Consider the following 14,197-nt stretch of genomic DNA (forward strand, 5'->3'; position numbering starts at 1 on the left):
GTGTTTTGTATTTTCTTCTTAGCTTTTATATTTATTTCCTTTTAACTTTTTGATTTGAATTCAGTTTAGTTTTTAGTCTGTTTTCTATTTTCTAAAATTTCTATTTTTTGTAGATGTTTAGTTTTAGTTTAGTTTCAATTTTTGTCTTTATTAATTATTCTTGAATGGAGGGCATAATGTCAGAGGCAAGACACAGACTCACAGGCTTGTAGACGTTCAAAGTCTGCATAAAAACATTCAAAAACGGTAACGGTTTTTCACATTTACTTTTAGTTATCACTTTGGTTTTAGTTAACTGCAGTAACACTGATTCAGTGATGAGATTAGAGTAAGGCACCCCCACGAAACAAAACAAAACAAAACAAAACAAAACAAAACAAAACAAAACAAAACAAAACAAAACAAAACAAAACAAAACAAAACAAAACACATTGCGCCAAGGATAGACACAAAAGATCCAGCGCTGCGATGGCCGGGAATCGAACCCGGGTCAACTGCTTGGAAGGCAGCTATGCTAACCACTATACCACCATCGCACAGAATGTCCTGAAAATCAAACACTAACTGACCGAAACACCTCTGAGCTCCGAAGTGAATCGCTGTTGTATGAAGAACATAGATTTAAAGTTGATGATCTATATTAACTGATCAAAGTGTGTTTACCGTTCTCTATAGTTCAGTTGATTTAGGGAGGTAACATGCTGGAACAAGTAATGAATTTATTTATTGCAATTACAACAATCCTAAACACCCCACGCCTTTCAGACACAGAACTTACTCTGAGTCTTTTCAGGAAGTCTAGCAGCTTTTTAACGTCAAAAGAAGTCTTTGCGATGCTGCAGAAATGAATCTGATCATAAATGTGGCGCTAAATGTTCCTTTTGCTTAAGAATTCAAACCTTTGTAATGAAATGGTATTTTTCACATGCTGTTCTCGTTTAAATTGCCTTCATAAAACAGGGTTTCAACAGGGTTAGAACACATAGTGGTGAGTTTAAGATGCGCATTTTGTAGTCCGACTTAAGCACATTGTTTAATGAGCCTGGAAACAAAAGCGTCGGGACATCTTTAAGTTTCTTGAAGACGTTTCAACACTCATCCGAGAAACCGTGGACGGGTGTGGGTCATTATCAACAGTGGTTTCGGGTGAAGACCTTGCCTAGCTCTGTCATATGACTGAGGTCAAATGACCAAAGATTTGAATGGGCGTTCAGGCGCCTGGGAAGGGATCTCAAAACTGGATTATTGGTGGCAGACACTTGGTGTGGAAAGCCACCGCCTCTGTTCAAAGATGGTCGTTCACAGTGGACATAGGTGGCTTCTTTCCCTCCTTTTTCAAACCATCTGTCTTCTCTGTCCAAATCGTAGACACTGGCATTCACAAAAGAGCGACCTTTGGTCTTCAGATACAGATGTACAGCTGAGTCTTGTCCTGTTGAGGTGGCTCTTCTATGTCCTGCCTTGCGTTTATGAAGTGGCTGTTTGGTTTCTCCAATGAGACATTGCTCTTTCAACACGGAGGACAACCAGCGTCACGCTGTTAAGGGGATTAGTGTCATGACGTATATTCTCCCCTACCCATCTTTTGTGTCATTTAGGAAAGCTCGGAGTTCGAGCAGCAGTGCGCTGGACTGCAGGCAAAGAAAATGGAGATGCCGGGGATTGAACCCGGGGCCTCATACATGCAAAGCATGCGCTCTACCACTGAGCTACATCCCCTCGACCTGCCGCTTTCGGCAACTCGGCTCAGACAGTGTAATTTGAGAAGATTGCGCGACAATTGAAAATTGATTTACTGTAATTTCCTTACTAATGGTTGTAAGTTTGGTAGACAGGTAGAGCTGGGTATCATCATCATAACAATCTGAACTTACTGTACAGAAGATGATGCTATAATTCACAATATTGTGAAAGTGAATTTATAATTTATCAAGAAACAATTTCCCCAAGCCAAAGCACAAATGAAAGGAGAAGTAAAACAGGTTGGTCTAAAGTATGATTAAAGACAATTACTAATATATTGGAAAACCAGTAGATGTTTTTCTGTCTAACAACTCCATTTCTAAACATGCAACTGTTTGATATAATGTGGAGAGTGTTGGTACAGATTTGATACTTAACGGCTGCGCAACCAATATAACATAGAAAGTTGTAATACAACCAAATTAGACATAGAGTACTTATCAATAAAATAATAATTTCAATAATTCCATCTACTACTACGTCTGAATGTGTCGGATTGTCGCCTTCAGTTTGGGACTAAAGATATGTTTTTTTGTTATGTAATCATTTCATGCTTGTTTAAAAGCCAGCTTTCAATATATACAGTTTCTAATAAGCACAATGACCAGATAAAACATGTGGCAGTGTTTTTATTTAACACAGGCTACCGCGAAATGTTTTGATGAACCAACTGTGGGTATGAAATTAAACTCTTTTTTTAGAAGAACAATCTAAATTACTTTATTTTCAACTGTAAAGCCAAACTAGATTTTAAACATTTATTATTTAAAAATGACAGCATATGTACTTGGTATCTCTAAACTATTTTAATGTGTTGTATGGGGCTTTCTCCACAAGATGGCAATATTGGCTTTGATTCTTGCAGAGGCAATGTGAATCCAACCTGCAGTATTTCTAATGAACAGCATGCACCCTCTTTGTGTGGCTCTGTGCATTTAGACATTACAAAAATCTATAATGCAAGTATTTATATGTTGGTGTAAGATCGTTTTAGAGCTGATGTAGAGCACACATATAAGTGTGTTTGTATAATCTCACCTAGGACTATAGCAGTGGAATGCCGCTGGTCACAATGAGGTCTTTGTGTCGAGTGCAGAAGCAGCAAGTGAAAACTCATGTGATGGAAAGGCAGTACAGTGTGCAAACCCAGTCTTAACTGTACACATTTATGTCTCTGCACAGTGTGGATAACCTGCAGCACACATATTTGAGTGACTGTGTTAGGGTCAACTAAGCTTGTCAGCACTGGTGCGTGCAGCCAACCGAACTTTGGGTGCAAACAAAGCATCGATCTTTAGAGTCTAGAGCTGCTGTGTGTGGATGTGCCACCAACCTGAACTTGCACAAGTTATTTAGGACAATAATTCAGAAATGATATTTTCTTCTTCTTTCATGCGAACAGTCACAGCAAACAAATCCTTCCAAAACTGAATTATTCAAGCATCTGATGGAAATCAAATAACAAAAGAAGCAGTTTTTATTCTTTCAAGTCTGTGTTGCTCCATCATCACATACAAATATGGACTCTTAGCAGAGCCAGGGCTCCTCTGTCAAGCCGACAAAGCTCTGTCTGTGCTACCACGAACAAGCCAGCGGGCACATTTACTGCATGGCCCTGATGGAACGGCATCATTTAGAGCAACTGAAATTTCCGCAGCTGCTTATGTGATGTTTTTCCACAAAGAGACTTTTACTTCACTGAAATGATCACTTGAACTTACACTGGCAACAAATTTTGCATGTTGTTGTGTCCTTCAGAGGACAGCAAACCTCTCTGACTTTATTTGCTTTCGCATGAATTGGTTTGCTCTTTTGACTCTGACTATAATAACTCTGATTGATAATTGCCTACCTGCAGAGAGTGTTTGTTGCCAGATGGGGGTAGTATCAAAAACATGTGCTACAACCGGTCTGTGGACTACTCTTGTTGATGCTGTTGTTGGTCCGTCAGAAGTGTGAAGTCATAACATAGAATGAGCTGAAGTGAAACTGAGTGTTAAAAACAATGGAAAAGGTCCACTGTCTGTACTTTTCATGCTGTATTTTTTATCTTTGATTGTTTTCACACTTATCCCATTCCTCGTGAACTCTACTGTCACTCCAATCCTTATTCCAGTAGACTTATCAACCAACTAGTATTCCACGATTGCATTTGTCATCCATGTTCAGTGATGCACATGGGACCATGTTTGCAGTGGGTGAAAACCTCTCCGTACACTGTCCTAACAGAAACCCAAACACAGGCTGTATGATTCATGAGGCTGTAGGCAGGTATCAACGCCTGTGCCATTTCTTGAAGACTGTTTGATTAACTTGTAAATATCACTTGAACATGCTAAAAATGTGCACACGTACCTGCTTTCATCGCACACTCAGAAAGATTTACAAAGTGAGTTATACATCTGCATTTCATGAAAATGAAATCAAATTCCAGAATAGTCTTATAGCCCAAGAGAATACACATGCCAGGTTCCCTCTCTGTGTGATGAGTTGGAATATTAGGACTAAGAGAAGGCAAACAGACACAGTGAACCAAAACAACCTAGATTTCATGGGCTTACCAAAGAACGGCTGCTTGTTTTCAGATGAAGCAATCCTGGTATGGCCTCTACGGCTTTACACCCGGGGGAACAGCAACCCTACAAACAGAACTCCAATGCCCTTTCACTTTGAGAAATGCAGGAAAAAACAGCCAAAACATTCAGATACAGGAAAACAAACTCTGTTTCCAGAGTATTTCTCTGGGTGAGATTCACAGACACAAATAAAGCAAAAACACAAAAGCTCTTTAAAGCCTTCTTTTGTGATTTTAGGTGACTTTCCACTCTGCATGCCACCATGTGGAAAATTGTACTGGTACTATCTCAAGTACAGTATTTTCTCACAGAGCCCATCTGGTGACACCGGTGTGATTGTCACATTGGCAAGCCAGTAGTTTACATTAGTTTAATGTCAGCACTCATTAGAAAAATGAATCCTTTGTGCATCTCAGACCTCACACATGTTAGTTGGCCCGATTACACAGAAACTAGCACAGAATGCGTCGCAGTTAAGCCAGGTGGTCCTCAATACATGTTCTTTCTCAATTTTGATTTTGTACCAAAGACTCTTCAAAGAAATCACTCCCAGTTGTTCATGATATTTTATCAAGCCTTACCTAGACACCTTTTCAGAAAGTCCATGTTGGGTACATTTAGCCTAGAGTTCAATTGTCAGATATATTTTCCTCCATTCACTATAAAGAACCAATCTGAGAGTGACATTTTCAGCTAGACTACAGTAGAGAAATCACAGATGTCTCTCATTAGGTCACTAGTTTGGATCCCTCTGTATCACATTACTGGCCCTAGCTGCTCTGTGATTAAGGTGTTCCTGTTCTGTGTTTGTGTTGTTTAATACTGCACAAGCCAGTAAGCTACCCGTGACTAACAATGGACACTCTAACATAATGCTACTGTAGAAGCCCAGAGACTTAAAGCCTGACATTAGTGCTTATCGCAGGTGTTTAGAGGATCATTTAATGTCTTGGCCCCTTAAAAAAGTTTAACACTAGTGACTTGGAGGGTGGGAAAAAAAGGACGTTTTATTGACGGAGCTTACATGGCTAATATCAGTTTGGTCCATAGAGTATAGATCTGAATTTAAACAAATCTGTACCCATTTTAAAGAGTCATAACCTACTACAGGCAGATGAGAAGAGGCTTGGATGAGCTGTATAAAATAGATAGACGAATAACTAAAAGTAATCTAAAATTATGCATTGTTCTATTTATATATAAATAAAGAGGTAAGTCATGTAAGTCATTTATCTTATGTAAGTCATAAGATAAATGACTTACATCGGCTCCTAGGCTCCAAGTGAATGCCAGTGATAGTAATGCACGTCTAAACAAGCTTCTGTTTGCTAAGTTTTCCATAATGACTTTGAAAACCATTAATTCCTGAATGCAACCTCATGGCAGTAATGCGAGCAGAAACTTCACCATGCCTTCCAGCGGACGTGATTCTGTGCTGTTACTTGGCCAAACATCCTGTCAAACTTCCCTGCACTGAACAATATTGTTTGTTTAGCTTTAATCATCCACTGTCTTGTCTTAGAGAATTAACTTTATGACTTCCTTTGGGTCCCTCTCTGAAATTCAAACCTCACAATTCTCTGACTCCCTCGTAGTTTTCTGTCGTTACAGAGCAAACAAGCCAACTCATTATCTGTTCCTCACTATATAAACTGGAGTGCAATTCATGTCTGTGTAAATACAAGTGAAAAGAAGGATCTGCTTGAAGGAATGGGGAATATAGGTTGGATTTAACAGGTCGTGCAGTAGTTATTTTAGTATCAATTTAACGTTAATCTTTATTGCATAAGACTTTCCACACATCTGCTTTCAAACACCATCCAACAAATGTAAATATAAGCACTAAATCTGAATTAACAATAAGAATGTTTATTCTGTTCCTTGTGGAGAGATTTATCATCTGTAAAACGCAGGCTGGGGATCAGAGAAACATGAAGATGGAGTCTAAACACACAGTATACATTACAGATCATTACACATAGCGCCTGGGGCATTTTTAAAACATGTAATATCAGTGCTCACTGCGGCCCCTAATGCTAAGAAAAGAAGGGAAAAAATCCCAGTTTAAGTTTGCAGTACATATATGTTGCCTCTGAGTAATCTCTGATTGTGCCTTCAAAACTTACACAAAATCCCCTTAGTTCTTCCCAACAGGACTGGAAATGGATGCCCCAGAAATATGGCAGGAACACACGTTGACACTGCAACTGGATTAAGTGATGTGTTTATATTTGGGAAACAAATATCCACATTTTGAATCAGTATATTTCAGTGAAAATGAAACAGCAAACATTTAATCCTTCTTGAAACCGTACCTAAAAGCAAGCAATAGAGTCTAATAAAGTGCATGAAATTTACATGTTGTAGTTTGAATTTTCATGTAATTAACATTTTTTTTTATTATTATTTCTATAAAATAGGTAAGAAAAAATGTACAAAACAGAGTTGGATTGTTAAAGGTACTTTTTATATTTATTCTCTGTAGAAATTGACTAAAAATGTCACCACGGGTGCAGTGCTTTAAGATGGCTAATGAGCATTGCTCTTTAACCTTTGATTTCTTTTTAGCTCTACACACATTTAACCATTAGACCTATCCTTTTGTCAGGCCACTATTCTAATCAAATATAGGTTCTGCTCACTAACTGCGCCATCTTGTGGTATAAATTTGTATTACATAAAAGTAAAGCGCAGCACTTGTTTAAAATCAGTTAATATCGCTTCAACGGCATAGATATTTTGGACGTAGCAGTTATTTCTACTCATTCAGTTGACAGCATTAGTTAATTCTGGAGTCTTTAAACAGTCTTTAAACACAACAATGACATTTACATTAAAGCCAAATGAGAGAGTCCAATTCACTTTCCACCGTCCTCAGAACTGTAAACAATAAATCAATTCAATTCACTTTTATTTATACAGCGTCAAATCACAATAACAGTCGCCTCAAGGTGCTTTATATTGTAAGGTACACCCTACAATAATACATACAGAGAAATACCCAACAATCATATGACCCCCTATGAGCAAGCACTTTGGCGACAGTGGGAAGGAAAAACTCCCTTTTAACAGGATGAAACCCCAGCAGAACCAGGCTCAGGGAGGGGCGGGGCCATCTGCCGAAAATCAAGAGAGTGAAACAGAAAGAATGAGAGAGATATTCTTCAGCATCGTCACACTACCATTGTACATATTTTCACTGTTTAATAATGTTTTTAAAAAAACAGATTGGTCTTGTGAAAAAACGCGAGTGCGACTTTTATCACACCGTCATAGCCATAAAAGTAGACTCGTATGTTACTGGAAAATTCAATGCCAAGAGTTTGAACGTCCCTACGGAGCGACAGTATCTGGTGTTTTTGCTATTGAAGTGTATGTCATCAGGCTAATATCTAACGAGCCCCTCAAAAAGTATCTGTGGATGTGCAAGAGTGTGGAAGCAGATTCAAAAAGCTCTCTTAAAAATCATTAATAATAGATATAGATATGTCTAGGATTAGCTGGCCAGCAGAAGAGCAGTATGTTTTATTGGATAAAAAAACTCAAACATGTAACCGTAACAGATAGGTAACTCCTGTATTTTTAGCATGTTATAAATTTTTTATTGGCTATAAAATAATTGGTTTTCTTAGTTTTTAGTAAGTTTTATTTAAAAGCATGTTTCAATGTAAATAAAGCATATATTAGGCTTTTAAAATTGTATTTGTTGTACGTTGTGCTATTTTTGTATAAGGTACATCTCTGATAAAGTGAATATGGCCAAATGATGTATCTTTTTTTTTTTTGCCTGTCCCGTTTGGCTCTTTTGCCATCAGAATTGTTGTCTAAAGGCAAAGAAAGATGCCCAACGGATTTACTTTACCAAATTGACCATCCCAGCCTTGCCATAATGGTCCATTTGATTCACCTTTTATTGTTTATTTTATTTTCACTTGCTGAATACGGGACAGACTTGACTGGGGGAAAGAAGGGGAGAAAGAAAGAGGGAAAGAGAAACAGCTGAGAAGAGGGATGGGGGAGAGGGGCAAAAACCAAAAACCAACAGAATGAGCAGAAAAAGAAAAAAAAGAAGAAAAAAAGAAAAAAAAAGCATATATCAATCACCTGGGTCACCTGCTGAGAAAGAAAAAAGAAAACAAGCAGAAGAGAACAAGAGTAATAGAATAAACAACATCACAATGATATATGGGAATATGACAGTAAATACTAAATATTAAACATTATTGTGCAGCACATAAGATCAACAGAACACAGTGTGCTTTGAGGTAGGAGCCAAAAAGGGTGTAGTTTGTGGGTGTGATCACCCGTGTGTACACCTGTGAGCATGGACGCGCTTGTTTTTTGTTTTTTAAAAGGTTCCTTCATGTAATGATCTGCTAGAGGGTGTGGGGGGGCCACAGCCCCGTCCTCCAGGGCATGAAGCAGGTATGGAGGAGATCAAAACTCCAGACATCCAGAGGCCCCCAGAACACAAGAGACCAAGGAAGACCAACAGAGGGGCAGCCGCGCCACTGTCCCAGAAAGAGCTGAGGAGAGTCCCAGATGAGGGCTCACTCAGCAGCAGCGGAGCAGAAACCAGGGGGAGTTGCAGTGACGCGCCCGTGAGCCAAATGATGTATCACTGACATGTATCAGTACTTCACCACAAGCAGTTGCCTCTACGATGTCCCCGTCTGAGATAAACGTGCACTCAGACCCACAACAACCCTTAACCTCACAGCAAGATGGGGCCTTTTCATTCGATCAGACACCAAGTGTTTCTTTTTTCTTTCTTTCTTTTTTCATCTTTAAAGTGAAACAGTGAACCAAACACTTATGCGGTCCAAATTGTTCCCTAGGCAAACTGCTGCTGCTGCCAGTCCAGTCCAGCTTGGTCCTCCTCCTCTTCCCGCTCCTCAATCCACATGTCTCTGTCCACACTGTTGCCATTCTGTCTTCCCACTGTGAAGGCAGGACAAGGAGCTGATCCTCCACTCCAGAGACCACCAGCCTGACAGCACATACAAGCAAAGCATGACTTCAAGGCTCACTGCTTGTGGGTCATTCTTTTTGGTGTGTTTTGGGACAACTAAAGTCTGTTCTTTCTGGAAATAAAAATCTTAAAATATTTAATTCTAAGTTAAGAGGTTTTGCAATGTGATGGAATGTAGACCTCATTTCTTCTGCTGCATAATAAAAGCTTGTTGATGACTTAAATATGTGAAGCTGCAAAATTAGAAACTCACATCAAAGCAATTTAGCAGCAGTGACGCTCTGTTAGCTGAGCTCAAAGGAGTGAACGGTGCAACAGTATTTATTTAGGTCAGGGGTGTCAAACAGAAGGCCCATGGACCAGAATCGGCCAGACAAAGACTCCAATCTGGCCCACTGGACAGCTCTAGAAAATGTGCAGGAGTGTACGGATTAGGTTAGGATAGGTTTTACAGCTGTATTGATAATTTGCCATTCATACTGCACCAACGCAATCAAGTAATAGATGAACAATTAAATGACAGAAAGTTCCTGTTTATTCAAAATCTGCTTTATAAATTTACACTTGATACACAAACATTTTCTTTGAATTAATGAAAACATATTTTATCATTCCGACAATGAACCAACAGAAACATTTTCTGTAATTTTACACATTTATTATGTACTTTCACTGGACTGGCCAACGTAAGATCAAAGCAGTCTGTTTGTGGCACCGCATGTCAAATGAGTTCGACAGCCCTGATTTAAGTTGTCACCTATGACATAATGCAGTCTGCACAGTGTCGTTTACCAAAATCGCTGAAGTGAACTCATTTGTGTGCAAACATGGTTGAATGAACATTTCATTAAAATCTCCACAACCCAGCAGTGAGTCAGCTACAGCGGCTTGCAAAAGTATTCGGCACCCTTGAACTTTTCCACATTTTGTCACGTTACAGCCACAAACATGAATCAATTTTATTGGAATTCTGCGTGAAAGACCAAAACAAAGTGGTGTACACGTGAGAAGTGGAACGAAAATCATACATGATTCCAAACATTTTTTTACAAATAAATAACTGCAAAGTGGGGTGTGCATAATTATTCAGCCCCCTGAGTCAATACTTTGTAGAACCACCTTTTGCTGCAATTACAGCTGCCAGTCTTTTAGGGTCTGTCTCTACCAGCTTTGCACATCTAGAGACTAAAATCTTTGCCCATTCTTCTTTGCAAAACAGCTCCAGCTCAGTCAGATTAGATGGACAGCATTTGTGAACAGCAGTTTATGTTTGGACTCATGTATGATTTTCGTTCCACTTCTCACGTGTGCACCACTTTGTTTTGGTTTGTCACGTGAAATTCCAATAAAATTGATTCATGTTTGTGGCTGTAATGTGACACAATGTGGGAAAGTTCAAGGGGGCCGAATACTTTTGCAAGCCACTGTATATGACATTCATGGGTCTTTTCTTGCTTTGGGCTTTCTGCTTGCTCTCTGACACACAAGTGTAGCAGTTTCTTTCATTTGCATGTGTGTGTGTGTGTGTGTGTGTGTGTGTGATCCTAATTGTCTCCCCTGTTCTGCCTGGCATGTTTGCTTTGCTGACATAGGGCACCGTGGCTGTTAATCTGCACCTTTACTCCACACATAGGCTGTTAGGAATGTGTGTGGGAGAGGACAGCACTGAGCTAACAGGCTCTTCTTCCAACGTCATCTCTGTTTACCTGCTATTGTTCACAGCTCCTGTGAAGCGATGAAGAGAAAGAAGTGATTTATGTGTGTAGTGACAACAACAAGTGTTTGGACTGCTGTGGCGCCAGTGCATTTCTTTATCCTGTGGAACTGGCTGAAGCCCGGAGCCATTAACGCCACAGCAACTTTAATTTGTGGAGACATATTGTGTGATTATTCGCTGACTTGGAAAAAAAAATGGTGATTTTTAAATTATTTGTTAATAACGATTTCTAGCAAGCCAACACAAACAGAGACATGTTTTTTTTTTCCTAAGTTGCCCATTAGATGCCTGCTTCTCCTCGTTTTATCCCCCTTCTCCTCTTCTATGCTGCATCTGATATTGTTGATGTTGTTTTTCTTTCTTTCTTCCTGAAAAATGAATAGTGGCTCTGTCACGTCAGGGAGCACGGGGTTCTGGGTTGTCTCCTTCCTGTTGCCTGTCTTATCTCGTGCACAGATCCTGGCTTGGCCTGCTTTGGTGTCAGAGGAGGCCCCCCCCCAGCCTCCCATGGAGATAGACAGAGTAGGGGTTGGCCCTGCATTGCCCTGCCATTTTCATAATCAGTGCCCCAAGAGTTTAAAGCAGCGGCAGGAAGTTTCTAACATCTCCTCCCTCTTAAAATAGACATATATGCTGAGTATGATGCACGTTTTAAATGGAAAGTGGTAAAATGCAAGACAGGGAGGGAGGGATGGATAACGGGTTTGGTATGTGGAGGGCTTTTACTTGAGGCCCCGCCATGAGGTCCTCATTTGTTCCTGGGGCCATTACTGCGACAGACTGTTTACAATCACAGACAGATTAGGTTTACTTAAGGATTTATGTTATTCCTTTAGCTGAAATGTATAAACACGGCTAACGCTTTTCCACCACCCTGCTGTTATAAATTAATACTGCTTGCTGGGGCCGGGGGGCTTACTTTAAGTACACCAAAAATGTGTGATTTACTGAACAACGTGCGGAAAAAAATGTCCTAATTCTTTCCCAAAGAGGTGGAATGAACGGCACGGTGAGCTCTGAACCATGGTGCTAACCGAGCTGGCTTTGGCTTCATCCACTTTCTTTGCACTTAACAGAACTCAACACCCTATTAACAAGTGTACCTGAGTCAAGAGAGCCCTGCTGCCACTGGGTGGTGCAATATGAAAGACAAGTTGCTCAAAGAATTCAATAACAGGAAAACTTTGCATTATACCTGATCAGCTACAATAGAAATATACAAGTTCACACAAAACTCTATGTATAGCTAACATGATATAAAGAAGATTATATAGCTATAAAACATTTGCATATTTCATTTTTTTTTAACTCAGCAGATGGTATTTGATAGAAAACCTTAAATATAATAACAGCATACAGGTCTCTAGCATATTCTAATTAAACATAATTAGTCTGTGGGAATATGGCTTTCTCTCTTGAACTCTGTACACATGATGAGTTTCTGGGCTTACTCATTTTCTGTCATCCATCCATTTTCTTCCACTTATCCAGTTCAGGGTCTCGGGGGCTGGAGCGTATCCCTATTTTTCATCACACTGAAGAAAAATGCCAGTCTTCTGTGCAAATCTTGGTCATATTGTGTTTCAAAAAAGACGATTATCTATGTCATTCTCATTGGATGATGACTTGTTCTGACAGTCAGACCCACTTCTCCTCATCATGTTTAGTTTTTTGAAACCAAGCAACAGTGAAGACGCTGATCTCAAGGCTTCAAGACAGGCCCTGAGAAATCAATGGATGACATCATGGTAGCTATCTCAGTTTTTTACACTGTCTATGGTTACAGCATGCAAAGAGCTGAAGTGAAACAGAGAAGTGATAAAACTATAAAAAATGTGCACCTCAGCCACTGTCTGTGCTTTTCATGTGGTTTTATTGATCTAAAATATTTCTTTAGGCATCTACCAATTCTTTGTGAACTTTGCTGTTCAGGCCCACTTTTCAACCAGTCAGCATTTAACGTACACACAGCATCGTCCCCATCTGGCTACGTAGTGTGGGCTCTTTAAAGAACTGCACACAAGTATGTCTGCATAGGTTGCATGTGGATAATCCTTCTCTCTGCCATCCATTGCTCCCAGGGAATGCAGATAACTGTTTGACTGGCCTCTGGCTCTCTACCAAGTTCTGGTGGGATCTTTCTCCTCATGCTAGAAGTTGGAGATAAACACCCTGCGGTCACTTTCACTTTCTGTGTTCACACAGATACAAAGAGCAAGCTAGCCACACCTGTGCACTTGTCTTGTTTGTGCCAAGTGTCACTGTAATCTTTACTCATTCTCCAATTCACAAGAATGAAGCAGTGCTTTCCACCACCCTCTCTCCATCTTCATTTCTTCTTCCTCCTGTACTGACTTACTAAACATTCTTGCAGTATAAATAGGATCATATGTGCTCACTCACATAATGTTGATAACGTCGGGTAATTCTGGAAAAACTATTATCATTGAATGGAGCTATTTTTATTGACACTCCTTTAAGGGCTGGTTAAAAGCTAGGGAAAGCAGAGACAGCCTTAGAGTGGCCGTTCCCATGCACTGCAACCTCGTGTTAGGAAATGAGTTTGGTGGTGTTGAAGACAGTGAGAAAATGTTTCAGTCTGTCGTCAAAAAATATTCTAAATATACCAATATCTTAAACTTAGACCAGCTGAACCAGTTCAATTCAATTCAATTTTATTTATATAGCGCCAAGTCACAACAGCAGTCACCTCAAGGCGCTTTATATTGTACAGTAGATCGTACAATAATAGATACAGAGAAAAACCCAACAATCATATGACCCCCTATGAGGAAGCACTTTGGCGACAGTGGGAAGGAAAAACTCCCTTTTAACAGGAAGAAACCTCCTGCAGAAGCAGGTTCAGGGAGGGGCGGGGCCATCTGCTGCGACCGGTTGGGGTGATGCTCATGGTATTATATCATCTGTATATTATACAGAGACTATGAGTGACTCCCCTTCGAAACTAAACTAATATTTAAATGCTCCGTGCCGGATGGAGGCATATTGGTTATAAAGATTTTTCTAGCTTGTGAAGATATGCTAGAAAAAGCTGGCAACTCAGCAGGATACAATCAAAACCTCCTAACTAAAATTTGCTAGTTTTCCATTTGTCTCTGTCTACACACCCTCTCATCTCTTTCAGTGCCATCCCTGTCCTGTGGCTAAAGCCAGGCCAAACCACAACTC

At 39.8% G+C, this 14,197-nt stretch overlaps 2 non-coding genes across 2 annotated transcripts; both read right to left on the bottom strand.

The window, feature by feature from the left end:
• Positions 1-464: 464 nt before the first annotated feature.
• On the bottom strand, positions 465-536 carry trnag-ucc (transfer RNA glycine (anticodon UCC)). The gene has a single exon. It is a non-coding gene; the product is annotated as a tRNA-Gly (tRNA).
• A 1,111-nt stretch (positions 537-1,647) lies between these two features.
• On the bottom strand, positions 1,648-1,719 carry trnaa-ugc (transfer RNA alanine (anticodon UGC)). Its single transcript has one exon. It is a non-coding gene; the product is annotated as a tRNA-Ala (tRNA).
• Positions 1,720-14,197: the final 12,478 nt, after the last annotated feature.

This window comes from Maylandia zebra, linkage group LG9, assembly GCF_041146795.1.
Source record: "Maylandia zebra isolate NMK-2024a linkage group LG9, Mzebra_GT3a, whole genome shotgun sequence".
In the NCBI taxonomy this organism is placed as follows: Eukaryota; Metazoa; Chordata; class Actinopteri; order Cichliformes; family Cichlidae; genus Maylandia; species Maylandia zebra.